The sequence below is a fragment of the Scylla paramamosain genome, chromosome 7, assembly GCF_035594125.1.
Source record: "Scylla paramamosain isolate STU-SP2022 chromosome 7, ASM3559412v1, whole genome shotgun sequence".
Classification (NCBI taxonomy): Eukaryota; Metazoa; Arthropoda; class Malacostraca; order Decapoda; family Portunidae; genus Scylla; species Scylla paramamosain.
Window position 1 is genome coordinate 19874463 of NC_087157.1, and position 11269 is coordinate 19885731.

Consider the following 11269-nt stretch of genomic DNA (forward strand, 5'->3'; position numbering starts at 1 on the left):
TGTCAACGATAGCCAGTGTTCGGGGAGTTATTGCGTCAGGGATAACTTTGCCTGTGGAATCATGGGTGCGGCATCTCCAAACGTGCACTTTTATGGCCGGATTCTCTGTTTTGGACGCTGTTAACGCCTCCTGTTTTCGTCTTCTGTTGGGGTGCGGCCAGGGAGAGAGTGAGGCAGAGTGAGAGGGTGAGTGTGACCGAGAAGCGCAGGGAGTGGGGCGGTGAGAGAGTGAGAGGATCCGCTAGTTTAAAGCTTTAGAAGTGTCACAACACTGACCTCTTTCCTACTCTCTCTCTCTCTCTCTCTCTCTCTCTCTCTCTCTCTCTCTCTCTCTCTCTCTCTCTCTCTCTCTCTCTCTCTCTCTCTCTCTCTCTCTCTCTCTCTCTCTCTCTCTCTCTCTCTCTCTCTCTCTCCTGCGTGAAGTGGAGGTAATATTGCGCCAAAACTCCACATGATACGTCAGGTCACTTCGTCTTTTTCTTTCTTTTCTTTTCCCTTTTTTTCAGGATTTTTTTTTTTTAGTCCTTACCTTTCCAGGAAGGTTGCGAGTATTTAGATTTTTTTTTTTCAAGTTTGGTTTCTTTTCACTCTTATTTCTTTTGTAGTAAAACATGGAAGCTTTTGCGATAGATAATTTTTTTTTCTATTTTCTTTCATTTTGTTTATTTTTTTCTTTCCTTTGTTTATATATATATATATATATATATATATATATATATATATATATATATATATATATATATATATATATATATATATATATATATATATATATATATATATATATATATATATATATAACTTTTTTTTTTTCAACCCCATATGCTGCCAACCTATGTCAGTCTCGTGTTGTTGCTATGGTTGTTTTTGTGATGGTGTTGTGGTGATGATGGTGGTGGTGGTACTGGTGGTGGTGGTGGCGTTTGTGGTGCGTATATGCGTGGTAGTGGGGAAGGGTTAGCTGTCGCAGTTGTCATCTTTTTTTGACTGGCGTTAACATGACACAGTATATCCCAGACCTCGTGCTCACCCGCATCTGCCTGTCATTATATTGTTTTCATTCTTATTGTCTTTTTCTTTTTCTTTTTCTTTTTAATAGTCTTTTCCTGGTGTTGAAATGCCACGGTGTGGATGTTATTCTTTTATGATTGCTTTTGCTTGTTGTTGTTGTTGTTGTTGTTGTTGTTGTTTGGTCTTATTGTATGTTTGTACTCTTTATTGTTCCTGCTAATGTGATTGTAAGTGTTTTTTTGTTGTGTTTGTTTGTTTGTTTTGTTGTTGTTGTTGTTGTTGTTGTTGTTGTTATTGTTGCTCTTGTTGTTGTCGTTCCTGGTTATTTAGAAAATATAGATGTAAATGCCAATGACACCGTGCAGAGCATAAAGAATAAAAAACAAGGTCTCCATCGTTACAAATACTGAACTATTAAAACTTACAGCTTACAAGATACGACGCGGAAATAAAAGGACACAAACCAGCTACACTACAATGATGGTGCCGATGACGATGATGACGGTAATAATAATAATTTTAATGATAATAATAATAGTAATAATAATAATTAATAATATATAATAATAATAATAATAATAATAATAATAATAATAATAATAATAATAATAACAAATAATAACAACAACAACAGTACCACTTCAGCACGTATCGCCTCACGCGGGGAGCAGGGGTGGGAGGGGCACAGGTCTTTCTTCTTTTTCATGCAGTTTTCTTTTTTATACCTATGAAGCATAAACACACTTCCAGCCTCCGCTGGTCCCCCCTACCCTCTCTCTCTTAATCCTTCCCGACGCCGCCCTTCCTCCCAGTCGGAAGCTTTCATCCTGCTGATAGGTAGTAAAGCCTGTGTGAAGAAGTGAGTGCTTCACCAACTTTTTTCAGTGACATAATTTGATTGATGTCTATGTTGAGAGTGGACGTGAATTACGAATAAAGCAATCCGTGGTTCTCTGGGCTGAGTCATTCTCGTGCTGCAGGATGGACAGGTGTAATGGTGTGTTGTTATTGTTGTTGTTGTCGGTGGTGGTGGTGGTGGTGCAGCACAGGGGAGGGTTCCAGAAGGCTGCTCCATAACCAAGGAATTCCTGCCTCTGTAAAGTTCTCTGATCTTACCTACTGCTATTTGTACTCCACGACATACTCCCACAAGTCAACAGTTATCTAATTATCACTGTGGGATGAACGTTCACATTAGAATGAGCAGCAGTTTTTCTTATTGAACTTTTGGTGCTGCATGAACACAGGAAGGGAAATGATGTGTTCAAATATATCTTGTTTACCGTTGGGGTTTCATGGCGTAGTGACAGTCTTGGGAACCCAGTGTGTGTGGGATGCCAGCGGTCATATCCCATACAAAATACAATAAATAAATAACGTCATGAAAATAATTCACATCATAATTCTTTAATACGTACTGGCGTGAACATAAGGTGGTTAAATAGAGCAACTTTACAAAAAAGATGGGGAAGATGGGGAAATAGACCAACTTTAAAAAAAAGAAAAAGGGCCCTCGTGGCCCAGTGGGTAGAGTGATGCACTTTGAGTTTGGCGTGAGGGAAGTGAGGGGCGCGTAGGTTCGAACCCCCCTCTCGGAACTCACAAAAACCTTGAAAGAGCATCCCTCCATCACCATGTGTGATGGAACTGCCCACGGGGAGGAGGGGAGGTGAGTGCGCAGCACCTCCCTACCCCTCCCCAGGGGAGGAAGGCACCGCCTTACCGGCCCCCGGGAGAGCAAGGGAGGTGAGTGCACAGCGCTTCCCTTCTCTCCCCTACCTAACCCTGGCAAGTCTACGGACTACCAGGCAAAAAATAATAAAAAATATATATAAAATATATATATATATATATATATATATATATATATATATATATATAATATATATATAATAAATAAAGGTAAGTGCATAGCACTTCTCTTCTCTCCACCTAACAGGAAAAAAAAAAAATATAAAGGTGAGTGCATAGCACTTCCCTTCTCTTCCAACCTACCAGGCAAAAGATAGAAAAAAAATAAATAAAGAATTAAGGTGAGTGCATAGCACTTCCCTTGTCTCCTAACCTACCACGCAAAAAAAAAAAAATAAATAAATAAATAAAATAAAATAAATAAATAAATAAAGATAAATAAATAAATAAATAAAAATAAATAAAAAACCTCCTTACCACCTCGGACCTCGGGAGAGCAAGGGAGGTGAGTGCACAGCACTTCCCTTCTCTCCCCAAGTCTACGGACTGCCAGACCAAAAAGAATAAAATATATATAGGTATAAAAAATAATAAAAGTAATAAAAAAAAGATAAATGAAAAAATAAGTAAATAAAACAAAAACAATAAAACTCCTACTCCCCCCTCAATAAAACTGACTGAGTCTGGCAATCAACAATAAATAATAAAAATAAAACAATACCAACTGACTGACCCTGACAACCCCAAAGACCACCACCCACCTGGGAAGCACGGGAGGTGAGTGTGCAGCACCTCCCTACCCTTCCCAGTCTCCCAGTTTGACTTTGACCACCAATCTGACTCATCCTACCAACTCCAAAGAGCAACTCCAACTGTACAGACCACCACCACCACCACCCTTCTGATCTCGGCAAGGTGAGTGCGTAGCACTTCCCTGGACTGACCCTGACTGACTGACCCTGGCAACTCCAAAAACAACCAACCTGACTGACTTACAGATATGTAATCACCTAACTGACTGGCCCTGGGGAGCATGGGAGGTGAGTGTGCAGCACCTCCCTACACTTCCCAGTCTCCCAGTTTGACCTGACTCATCCTGGCAACTTCAAAGAACAACTCCAAATGTACAGACCAACAGTACCTCCTACTCTGTGTCCCACTCTGACCCTGATCCATACATCCCTACATCCTACCCTGTCCTGGCTAGGTGAGTGCGTAGCACTTCCCTACCACCTGCCTTACTGACCCTGGCAACCATAAAAACAACCAACCTGACTGACCTACAAATCTTACTGTAATCTGGCAACAGACCACCAAACTGACTGACTCTGGGGAGCATGGGAGGTGAGTGTGCAGCACCTCCCTACCCTTCCCAGTCTCCCAGTTTGGCTTTGACCACCAATGTGACTCATCCTACCAACTCCAAATGTACAGACCACCACCACCACCCCTCTGATCTTGGCAAGGTGAGTGCGTAGCACTTCCCTTGACTGAGTGGGCCTGACTGACTGACCCCGGCAACTCCAAAAACAACCAATCTGACAAATGTTACAAATGTAACCTGGGGAGCATGGGAGGTGAGTGTGCAGCACCTCCCTACCCTTCCCTACCCTTCCCAAAATAAATGAAAAATAAAAAATAAATAAAAACAAAAATAAATAAAGTAAAAACAATAAAACTCCTACTTCCCCCTCAATAAAATGACTGAGTCTGGCAATCAACAATAAATAATAAAAATAAAACAATACCAACCTGACTGACCCTGACAACTCCAAAGACCACCACCCCACCTGGGAAGCACGGGAGGTGAGTGTGCAGCACCTCCCTACCCTTCCCAGCCTTCTAGTTTGACTTTGATCCCCAATCTGACTCATCCTAGGAACTCTAATTGTACCGACCACCACCAGTACTCCCCACCCTGGCAACTGATCCTGGCAAGGTGAGTGCGTAGCACTTCCCGTGACTCATCCTGGCAACTCCAAAGACCCACCATCCTGACCGCCCCTGGGAAGCACGGGAGGTGAGTGTGCAGCACCTCCCTACACTTCCCAGTCTCCCAGTTTGACTTTGACCACCAATGTGACTCATCCTACCAACTCCAAATGTACACACCACCACCACCACCCCTCTGATCTTGGCAAGGTGAGTGCGTAGCACTACCCTTGACTGACGGGGCCTGACTGACTGATCCCGGCAACTCCAAAAACAACCAACCTGACTGATGTTACAAATGTAACCTGGGGAGCATGGGAGGTGAGTGTGCAGCACCTCCCTACCCTTCCCAGTCTTCCACCAACCTGACTTGAATTTTGACTGGGGAGCAAGGGAGGTGAGTGTGCAGTACTCCTACTATCCCCACTCTGAATACCCTATCACCAACCAATTCAGACCACCAAACTGTCTTAGAAGAACAAGAACAGAAAGCAACGCCATCAGAGGAAGAAGAAGCAGCAGCAGCAGCATTACCGCCATCAGAGGAAGAAAACAAGAAAAAGAAGCAAAGAAAAAGAATTACCACCACTGTTATCGGAGGAAGAAACAGCAGCGTCACCGCCATCAGAGGAAGAAACATATATATGTAAACTACGACTGGTCAAACTTTCTGTGGCACCAGGCTAAGTTCGACCTGTGATGGGTTGTGTTTAGCGACGCCTTGAGATGAGAGGGAAAAAAGTTCCAGGGGTTCATGAAAGGAAAGTACGCTAACAGGGGACTGATTGTGAAAGTGCCAGGCAAGGCTGCTGCTTCAGACATCCACACTTCAACTTCAACTATGCATGCGAGAATGTTGCTGTATTCTTCCTCCTATTCCTCCTCCTTTTTTCTTCCGCAGAAGACTGTCTTATTACTCCGTCCAAAGGCGGCAGTTCTTGTATAAGACTTGCAAACCTGTGTCCACTCATCCCAACTATCCAGAAATATATCTAATCTTCTAAAGGTCTGGCATCACGTGTTCAAGAGATTTATGTGTATTTTTTTTATTTTATTTATGGTGGTGGTGGTGGTGGTGAAGGTGTAAATCTAGAATGAGAGTGAGCGTCTTTGTGTTTCCTCCACCGGGACGAAGAAAGAGAACAGGGATTCCTCATACTCCAGGAATTGCCTTTGTTTCCAGAAAACATTGAATAGTAAAGAAAAATTATTATTTGCTAGTTTTATCAAACTTTCTGTGGCACCAGGCTAAGTTTGACCTGTGATGGGCTGTGTTTAGAGATATCGCAATTTTTCACACTTGAGAGTATATTTCACTCTTATAATGAACGTACAAACTACAGCAGGAAACCAAAATAATGCCAAAAATGGAAGCATGGATTAAAGGATGCCAAATGTATAAAGACATTAATAGTTTTAAATACCGAAGGAAAGACGGTAATTGTATTTCTTGCTACACATTTATATTTAACAAGTGAAGACAGACGTAGGTTGAAAACCAGCCCGGGAAGGAATGTCTGGCGCGTGGCGCTCCTCAAGGCGTCTTGCCTCGCCGGCACAACAATACATAAAGGACTGAGATGTGAATTAACACTGAAAGAACACTGGCCGGTGAGGTGCTCCTGCAGGGCCGAGGTGGACAGGTGTTTGTCCAGGATGCCTCGTGTTACTTCTCACCGCGTGTTTTATCTGTTGGAGACTATTACACTTAATATGCTGCTGTTGCTGCTGCTGCTGCTGCTGGTGCTGCTGAAGCTGGTGCTGCTGCTGCTGTTGCCCTCGCTGATCTTGCTGCTCTTGTTGGTATTGCTGCTTTTACTTCCTTCAACAATAACTACCAGAACAACTGCTTCTGCTGCTGCTGCTGCTGCTACTACTACTACTACTACTACTACTACTACTACTACTACTACTACTACTACTACTACTACTACTACTACTGCTGCTGCTGCTGCTGCTGCTGCTACTGCTGCTGCTGATGCTGCTGCTGCTGCTGCCGCTGCCGCTGCTGCTGCTGCTGCTGCCGCTGCCGCTGCCGTTGTTGCTGTTGCTAATGTTGTTGCTGCTGCTGTTACTGCTGCTGCTGCTGCTGTTGCTGCTGCCGGTGCTACTGCTGGTGCTGCTGCTGGTGCTGGTGCTGGTGCTGCTGCAGCTGCTGCTGCTGTTGCTGCTGCTGCTGCTGCTGCTGCTGCTGCTGCTGCTGCTGCTGCTGCTGCTGCTGCTAAACTTTACAAAAGTCACCACTGCTGTTTTTGCCATCGTTCGTGCTGTGCCTCTAATCGTCGTCGTCCTCGTTCTCATCGTCGTCGTCGTAACAGTAGCATCGCCTGTCAGAGTAAAAAGACTATATATATATATATATATATATATATATATATATATATATATATATATATATATATATATATATATATATATATATATATATATATATATATAGGTAATAGTAGTTGATAACTTTGTGATATATAAATGTTGTATAGCAACGCGTTTCACGAGTTTGCAATTACAATTAGGATCATTTACTTTATTTCAACTTATATTCAATTCCTTTATAGTGAATGACAGTAATACATAACTTCAAAACAATGTTATCCAAGAATACTCTTGAAATTTAGAGTTCATTTCGCACTATTTTTCTGTTACAGTTTTGTGTACATGCATTTTTTTTTTATCATAGGAAATGGAAATTTCTCTGCTAATATAAATATTACATATTACAAACATTAAAACGTGCACAACACCCACGACTCTGGGTATTGCAAATGTTTAATTTTTTTTTTGTATTTACAAGCGCATTTATAGTAATGTGATAAATAAATAAACAGCTGGTATATATATATATATATATATATATATATATATATATATATATATATATATATATATATATATATATATATATATATATATATATATATATATATATATATATATATATATATATATATTCAACGGTATTGCAGAATGCTCAAGCCTATAGTTTATAGACATAATGATTTTATTTCATCATCCTGTTGCCAGCTGCATCACGCACTCAAAGACGATATCCAAGATTCCTGGTCAGAGCTCCAGTGTCATCTACTTTCAGACTCCCCAAGATTTAGTGAATACCTCGAGTACTGACATGTCACGATCACACGTGGATATGGATACTTGGGCAGTGTGTGAGCTTTCAGTGCCTTCATGGGAGATCATATATAAGAGAGAGAGAGAGAGAGAGAGAGAGAGAGAGAGAGAGAGAGAGAGAGAGAGAGAGAGAGAGAGAGAGAGAGAGAGAGAGAGAGAGAGCACTGCTAATAATTAGTTGGGTAACGCACAACATGCCTGGCGTCAGCGGGGATCAGGTGCCAGAACAGGAGAGAGTGGGAGGCTGGGAGTAGTTTCCTTTGCAAGAAGACATTCTGATACACGTAATGAATTGCAGGTTTAGGTATTTATAGAAAGTGCAGTCGTTATCTCCTCGTTATCTCTACTTTGCCGTGGAAATCTCTCTCTCTCTCTCTCTCTCTCTCTCTCTCTCTCTCTCTCTCTCTCTCTCTCTCTCTCTCTCTCTCTCTCTCTCTCTCTCTCTCTCTCTCTCTCTCTCTCTCTCTCTCTGTACCTGCCTTGGACAGTAAGCAATTAGTTGTTCTAGTGGCGGTGTTCCTGAAATAGAAATACTGAAAAGCACACTCCATCTTTTAATACCCAATTAGCGTGGCTTCCTGATGGGAGGTACGGTAGAGCACGCTTTCGTTTGTAAGCCAAGGGAAAGTAAGCGTCTTTCCTCCTCAGACCCTCACTAGCGCCAGGATTAGCTGTGTGCCGGGGAGTGCTGGTGAGCCGTGAGTAATGTTCACTCTTAGATACACGTGCAATGTAATGTATCTCCCTGTCATTATTTTTGTTTATTATTTATTATTATTTATTATGTTTATTATATTGATACTTGTTTTTGTCTTTTTCCTTCCTTCCTTCCTTCCTTCCTTCCTTCCTTCCTTCCTTCCTTCCTTCCTTCCTTCCTTCCTTCCTTCCTTCCTGCCTCCCTGAGTGCCTGCCTGCCTGCCTTCCGTCACCCTTATATTCCTGTTTTTCATTTTATCCTTCCTTCTCTCTGCTCTATATATATATATATATATATATATATATATATATATATATATATATATATATATATATATATATATATATATATATATATATATATATATATATATATATATATATATTCTCTCTCTCTCTCTCTCTCTCTCTCTCTGCTCGAATATTATTATTGTTTTTTTTTAATATAAATATTTTCGTTATATTTGTCCAGCACATTTTTGTTTATGTGATAAGAAAGAAAGTGACCATTTAAATCCCGAAGTTTAATTTCATTTGTATAAAGAAGTTTAAATTAGAGAGCGAAATGAAGAAGGACTCCTTAACGTGTGGGAAGTGCCTGCCAACCTACTATGGAGGGTGTGCTGCGTAAATCATGATTGTATAGGAGCGTGATGTAACCTGTTCACACTGATACCACTTACAGACAAGCCTTCAAGTACCTTGGTATTTCGTAGTAGTGGTTTAAATAATGTTTTGACTTGTTTAGGTAATCATCAGAGAGAGAGAGAGAGAGAGAGAGAGAGAGAGAGAGAGAGAGAGAGAGAGAGAGAGAGAGAGAGAGAGAGAGAGAGAGAGAGAGAGGGGGACAGGTAGGCAGGAAGGCAGACGGTCAAACAGACAGGCAGGGAGGCAAGCAAGCAAGCAAGCAAGCAAGCAAGGAGGCAGACAGACTAACGGGCGGGGAAAGAGGTGGATGGACATACAAAAAAGAAAGAAAGAAAGCAGGCAGACAGACAGGGTGACAGGGAAATAGTCAGGCTAACTTGAAGAGGATAGGCAGGCAAAGAAGCAGGCAGACAGGCAGGCAGGCAAAAATAGAAGGCAAGGAAGCAGACAGACAGACAGACAAATAGACAGAGGGACAGATGGATGTGCGGGCAGGCACAGACATGGACAAAGTAGTTTTAAATAGCGGCAGAAACTGGAATATTTCATTCCAATGAATATATTTTCACAATTTTTTTGTAAAATACTTTAATAAATAGTTTATCGTGCCCTGCAGTGAGTACTTAACCAAAAGTCTAACTGAATTAGTCAGTGGGATATTAATACAGCATAATGTTTGCACAATATAAACGTATGCCTCTTCCGTTACTCGTATATTCTTTCGTGATAACAATTACTGTAAGCGAAGAAAATGCAAACATAGTGACCTAACTATATTTTTCTCTCATGGCCTCGTATTTACGGTATGCCATTTTTCGTGCACAATACGTAGTTGTCATTGATTTCCTAAAACTACTAAATATACCAGAAGACAGACCTACTGACCCATACTCGTAAATATTGTTCCACTCGTAATGTTACACACACACACACACACACACACACACACACACACACACACACACACACACACACACACACACACACACACACACACACACACACACACACACACACACACACACACACACAACATTAATACAAATAGATGCGCTGCAACAAAGCAACAGAGATTGGGATGCTCATTCTTACAGAGCATTATAGTGAACATGTGAGGCAGAGATAAACAGACAGACGCAGACAGACAGATTGATTTAAAACACTTAGTAACATGTACTTGTTATAAGCAATTCTAAGTGACCATTACTTTCCCGTTCATTCCCATTCATTGAAGCATTTCAGTGTTGAGACGCAAAGGTAGTGTAAGTGTTGAGGCAGCGGTGGTAGTGGCCCCTTCACCTCGCAGCGAGGCAGGAAGGGGAGGCGAGGGACACCAGCAGTGACTGGCCTGAAGGCGCCTTGCGTCCCGCCTCCTCTGTGCGACCCTCTCCCTTGATTGCCTTCATGCATCAATCGCAGCATGACTTGTGCTCCTCCTCTTCAGTCTCACTTAACTACCACCTTCATATTCTAGACACCGCTGAATGTTGGCAAGCTTTACATTTATTATTTTTGCTTCTTTTTATTTTCTTATTTGATCTTGTTATATATGTAATGGTGTTTGTTCGTTTTATTTTGTTGCAGCTGTTGTGCATATTTAACATTCTCAGCGTTTGAAGTGTGTTCTGTTTTCAGTGTTGTTTTCCATGTATCCATGTGTTCTTGCTTGGAGGAATTTGACACGTTTTATTTATGACATTTCGTGTTTTTGTTCAGTATTTATTCTTTCCTCTTTTGTTCATGTGTATGTTGTTAACTCATGCAGTAAATGATTTCTGGTGGTTCTGTTTATGATGCTTCATTTTTAGCTCTTTTTAGAATAGTGAAGCTGCATCACTTTTTTATGTGGATGTTTTGATATTTTCAGGAAAGGATGGCAGGTGGTGCCGCGGTGAACACTCCCAACACATGCAGGAGGAAAGTGAGTACCTGCTTCATTACATCATGTGCCCTCTATTTTGGAATTTTTTTTCATTTCAACGGAAACCTGTTGCCTGCCTTTCTCCTGTCAGCTTCCCACGAATCTGTGAAGGAAAGAAAGGATGTGCTTCCATGGTATCGTGTCAGTAGTGTTATCCATTGAAGGATTAGTTTAAACCTTTTTCCAATGCGTTGTTTTTGTCTCCCATGTTTCTGCCTTCCTAGGGTATATATGTGAAAG

General features: G+C 41.4%; 1 long non-coding RNA gene across 1 annotated transcript in view; it reads left to right on the plus strand.

The window, feature by feature from the left end:
• The window catches only part of LOC135102194 (uncharacterized), a 25042-nt gene extending 14012 nt beyond the window's left edge, over positions 1–11030 (plus strand). The window contains exon 2 of the long non-coding RNA XR_010269582.1: positions 10976–11030. This is a non-coding gene — a long non-coding RNA (uncharacterized LOC135102194). The remainder of the gene's footprint in view (positions 1–10975) is intronic.
• The last annotated feature ends 239 nt before the right edge of the window (positions 11031–11269 follow it).